Consider the following 6,000-nt stretch of genomic DNA (forward strand, 5'->3'; position numbering starts at 1 on the left):
CAGCTACAAGTTAAATTTAATAAAATTAAACTTTCCAATAATAAAGCATAATGTATCACTTAAAAAGTAAGTTAATAATAATAATAATAATAATAATAATAATAATAATAATAATAATAATAATAATAATAACCCACTGAGAAACAAAGGTACTCCCATTACACTACAAAAAAAATAACTCTAACACTAAAAACTTAACTAACTCATACCCAAAAGTAATATTTGAAAATTGAATATAACCTAAACAAATCGAACTCTCGTACATACAACAACTCTAGCCTTCCTTTGGGGTTTATGTATATATACCCTCCTACGTATTATAACCCGTCCACCTTTTATTGTCTTTACAAGTCGATAGTTGACTTAGGCCTCGGGTATTAGCTTAGCTGATTATCTTTACACTGCAACCGAAACGTTGCGAAATTAGGTTAATAGTTTTGGCTTAATCTCGATCTGTTACCGAGGTCTGTTACTTCAGTCTCGAAATAGACGGCTAAATTTGTATTTCCAAAGTAAAACGTTGCGGTGTTGCCCGACTTGTTCGAAACGGGTCTATGAAAGAGAAAACCTCTATAATCATTGTTGGGGAATAATGGAATTGTTCGAATAACCTTGCCACAAATGATGAGTCCACCAGCACCGGAGTACCGTTGTAAAGCGATCTATGAAATGGCCGATTGTATCGGTGGCCATATTGTGGTTTCGGGGAGGGCCTTTGTCTATTTATAACAAGGGGATAGTCCCGTGACTCCCGTACAATGAACGCTCCGTGGTTTAAGTGTGCAGGATAGTTACCCATTCACTGTATGGCCTAACCCAGCATTGAGATTGAAAATACGTCGAAAATTTCACATTGTTAACCATAGAATTTGTATTGGTTTTTGAGACGTTATTTATAGAGTGGAAGTGGATTTTGTGATATTAGCTGTAGAAATAACGTGGGTTTTGCGAAGATAACTTCAGAATTCAAGTATGTTTTGAGAAGTTATCTATCAGGGCCTATTTTAGTGGGTAGTTGTATTTGGGTAGTTCTAAAATTTAGAACTAGCAAAAAATTTCATTCGGGAAGACATTTTGGATAGTTCACAAATTTATTTTTGACAAATTAAGTTATTATTCTAAAAATAGGATTGGTAAACTGAAGATCACGGTTTTTAACTATCAGCGTGGATTTGACCATCTGGAGTATTTAGTAGTGACATTGCTGATATTTTTACGTTTAACAACACTGAAACTAAGCTTTGGGTTTTTTTTCTGTGGGTGGGATAAAGCAGAATCGCATTTGGGTAGTTCCCAAAAGTCCTTAAAATAGGCCCTGTTATCCATGAAATTAATGTGGGTTCTGAGAAGTTACCTTTAGAATTAAAGAAGGTTTGGATTTGTTGAGTTAACCATACAAATATTGTGGGTTTTGTGGCGTTTACAAAGAATTAAAGTAGGTTTTGAGACGTTAACTATAAAATTATCATCGGATACATAGAATTCCCCGTAGATTTCGTTGCGGTTTTTGTGGCGTTTTCATAGAATTAGGCTGGGTTTTGTTAAGTTTACCCATAATTAGGGTGAGTTATTAAGTTTACCCATAATTAGGGTGGGTTATGTTAAGTTTACCCATAATTAGGGTGGGTTTTATTAAGTTTACCCATAATTAGCATGGGTTTTGTGACGTGTTCACATAATTAGCTTGGGTTTGTGACGTTTACGTAGAATTAACTTGGATTGGTAACTTTAACTATCAAACTATCATGTGATTTGTAGACTTAATTATAGAACCATCGTTACCCATATAATCACTATGTATTTCGTGGCACTCATTCTTTTAGCCCCAACTGCAAAGCCGTTATTGGGCAATAGTACAATGCGTTTCGATTTGGTATTGTTACTCGTCCATGTCGGGGGTGATTGGGCGGCCAATGCTATTGTACTCAGGTACGTGTACCGTTTTCGAGGTAGCAACATTGCGCAAGCATTTTTCGGCCAGCAATCTACAATTTAGGTTTTGTATTTTTATGATAATTTAGGGTTTTTGTACGCTTGATTTGTCGCATTTATTTCGGTGACAATATCCTCACTGAAAAACCGAAAGGACGTGTCGTCAGCGAAAACACTCTAGTATTTCGATCGAATAAATTTCGTCTGTCTTCCAAGGCTGTTAAATATTATTTTGACGAAGCTAAAAAAATAAACGAGGATATTTACAAATATTCCGTCACGTTAAATTTATATTTAAGTTTATGTCAAAGTGAATTCGCCGATTAAGTCAGAAAATCCCACCAATCAAATTCTGGAAACTAAAGTGGCAAATTACTGAATTTAAAACGATATTGGGTCACTATAATTCGCATAAAATAAAGCAAAACCGATTTTTAAACCCAGTTGTAGGTGTGAATTATTGAATCTGGAAATAAATTTAATAATTGTAATAATGATAATCAGCTAGGCTAATACCCAAGGCACCACCTTATTCCCAAGTCATATATCTACTTTTATTGCTTTTAATTCGGGTGGCTGGGTGAAATTTCATAGGAGGGTGGTGGCAAGCAGTTCCGCATTTACTGAAGGTGATACCCTAGGCAATAATTTGGTGGGGGCCTATGTAAGGAAAGCGTAAAAACGCAAAACTCGCGTGTCGCAAAGCTGAGCTTATGTCCCAAGAATAATGATTTTTCAAATAATAAAGCCACAAGCCTGATATGTTTTTCTCTTAAGCCGAATCAGTGAAAAATCCGTTGTTTCATCAGTGATTGAAATTTCAACTGCAAAACCGGTGAAACAGTAAAAGTCCACTGATTTTTCAGTACACAATTTTTTTTGTCGGGGCTCATAGGTGGCAAACCCTTCATGCCCCAGCCCCACGGGACCCAACAGCTCCCTACACTCACTATTACCGTTAACCTCTACAAGTTTTTATGGAAAGAGGAAACCGATTAACTCGGGGGAAAACCCCTTTAAACAGTCAAACGGATCTTGAATGTTCTCGTGCACTTTACAGATTAAGCTAATTAATAGTGCATGATAACTTTTCATTTCCGTTTCGTCAAGAACCTATTTATATTTAAGTATAAAAACGCATTCTGGGTTTCATATTTTTAGGTTCTGTTTTGCGTGATTGGGTCCGTCTTAAGTTCTTCTTAATTCGGGAAAAAGGGCGATTGAAAAATACAAATAATTTCTGATTTAAAAGCCTTTATTACTAAACTTATTATGTATCCAACATTTAAATGTATTTGAGAAAAATTAACAAATCATAAAAATGTAATTAATATTCTGCACATTACAATTTTAAAAATCCGGCACAAAAGCCAAGATCATAGAGAAGTCCTTAACGTTATTTGATCTTCCACAATACAAATTATCTTCCAATAAGTCCACCTATATCATTTTATTTTCTCGCATACCCTGCTTTACCCCGCAAAAACTATAATCCATTAAATTGCTTTGTTTAGACGTTTAGTCTTTCCCTTGTAATTCGTGTTCTCCCATTTAGCCAAATTTTTATATAATTTGAATGTTCCAAAAATAGTTTTTAAAATCGATAAATGATGGTGATAATATGATTTTGTTAAGTCGAATCAATTTATTAAAAAGAAAAATAACGATGAAATTTTTATCGTAACTAGCGCCAGTTACTTCAAGGATAGTTTAAACCTGATATCAGAAACGTGAACTCGTGAGCTACCAGCCAAAACAACTGGAACCATAACATACCATTCCCCAAAAACCATCAGGAACAATAAAAAGCGACCTTTCAAAATTATAACCAGGTCCAAACAAAATACGTAATAAAAACATTAATGGTCACATAAAAACACATAAGGCGGGAACGCGCACTTCATAACGCATTTCTAAGCAAACCAATAAAAAAGTACAATGGTTCTAAAAAAGGGCTCTTAAAGTAGGCTTAAGAACATGGCCCAGCGAAATTCGTGACGACGAAGGACGTAAATTAGAATTATTTTCCGACCAGATCCGCAAACGAAAAACGCGATGCGAGAGTTAAACAAGACTAAAAACCACAAATCAAGGTTAAGGGTTAGACAATTTGGCAGAAACCACTACATCAAAAAAGTATTAAGAAAAACAGGCAATTCTATAGTCTCTGATATTAAAGTGGGACTCGCGAAGTAAGAAATTTTACACCTGCGGAATTTTAATGTCTTGTAATGATTTTTCAATAACGTTTTTTCAATCGGTTTAATTTGCATAATGTTATTAAGAGTGATTACTTTTGTCGTTATTTCAAACTGGTTTTTTGTAAGGACGATGTGATATGAGGTAGATATTAAGAGTAGTCTCGCTATTTCATGTCACTTAACAGTTACACCAAAAATGGGTTTGGTCTAAACTCCGTCGAGTTCCACAGCCAAAGGCAAGGTTTCCCATTCCTACATACTATGTATACTAAATATTCTATAACATCATTAGATAATAAATCAATTAAAACATTATGGTTTTTTTGAATTTTAATATATTTTTATTTTTCGATAAATATATAAAAATCCAAATGTGGCAAAAAACGTTTATCATAGTTGCCCAACTAATCGTGCATTTCGTCACAAGTTCAACCGCACTACAAACGTTTTCCCTTCCTCCCAAAGAAAATCTCATAATAAGCAATAAAAACTTTAAATATTCAATCGTATTGTTAAAATCCAAAATTAAAAATACAAATAAAGCACAGAAAACCATCCAAATAATAATAATCATGCAAATTCAAACCACCACTTAATTTCCTAAAAACAAGAACGATAAAAAATAACCTCCAAATAATCATATAATGAAAAGATCAATTTCAATCCAGTTTCAATTTTATTGAGTAGTAATATTTTTTAGTCAAATTTACGTTTAATAACTCAAAAATGAACGAAAAACTACTCACAATTCAATGACATAATCCAAAAAAACACCGATTATCACGAGTCAATGTAGCACGCACATGCAGAGGACGCGAAAATTTGAAAAGCCGCACTCTTCACGACGTTAAAAGTGAAGCGGAGAGTACGAATTGCCTAACGGGGCACAACGCGGTGAGCAGACGAAACTCGCGCGTAGACTGGCCGGAGAGAGAGGTAGCGTGATTTAGAGGGCTCTTTGGCGCTATAACATCAATCTAGAACGGACGGGCAGAAAATGATCCCCCGTTTCTACACAACTAGCTCCGCTAGAGTTTTCCTTTTTTTGAGGGGCGGAAAATGAGAGCCTACGCTCGGCGATATTACAACAGTAAGTTAACTGGCCGGTTCCCTCCCCCCTTATTATTGGCCCTCCACCTCGCCGCGCCGCTAGTATCGCGATAATCGAATGAATGTGTGACGTCAACTGGGTTTTGGTCGGATTTGGAAGCACGTGCTTTGAAACCAGTGGTTTCGGTATAGATTTTCTTGAAAGAAATGATATTTTATTTATCGAATAACTTAACAAGAAAACAATACCGCTATTTCATATCGATACTGTGATATTTTAAATCGTTATCGCAGTCCTTTAATAAAACGTTACTTTACTTCGATCGTTTACTTGATCGTTACAGCGATCACATAATATATCTAAAATTGATTTAATAAATCGTTATAGCGATCAAATACAATAGCTATCGTTAAAATCGTTAGAGCGATCATATCGATCGTTTAATAAATCGTTACAGCTGTCATATATATCGATCGTTTAAATCGTTTAATCAATGGTTACAGCTGTCACATATATCGATCGTTTAAATCGTTTCGTTACTGTGGTCATATAATATATCGATCATATAGATTTAATAAATCGTTACAGTGATCACATAATAATTACCGTGGTAATATGTATAAGAAATCGTAATTGTGATCACGTAAATTGTTACGGGTCTTTTGGCTGAATTTCAATGGGCTAGCTTTTCGTTTCGTATCAGAATAGACACATTTCATTATAACTATTAAGCGAAACCAATAAAGTGGCTCAACTATACGAATCGGAATAGTAAAAAAACACACAATCAATTAATCCTTAGTTTCTTGTAAAGTG

General features: G+C 34.8%; 1 protein-coding gene across 1 annotated transcript in view; it reads right to left on the reverse strand.

Annotated features, from left to right (window-relative positions):
- The window catches only part of LOC149958364 (uncharacterized), a 46,869-nt gene extending 41,732 nt beyond the window's left edge, over positions 1–5,137 (reverse strand). Inside the window, exon 1 of the mRNA XM_090165799.1 lies at positions 4,880–5,137. The gene's annotated coding sequence lies outside the window, so the exon portion shown is untranslated. The remainder of the gene's footprint in view (positions 1–4,879) is intronic.
- Between the last annotated feature and the right edge of the window lie 863 nt (positions 5,138–6,000).

Source organism: Leiobunum rupestre, chromosome 2 (genome assembly GCF_980474605.1).
Source record: "Leiobunum rupestre chromosome 2, qqLeiRupe1.1.hap1, whole genome shotgun sequence".
Classification (NCBI taxonomy): domain Eukaryota; kingdom Metazoa; phylum Arthropoda; class Arachnida; order Opiliones; family Sclerosomatidae; genus Leiobunum; species Leiobunum rupestre.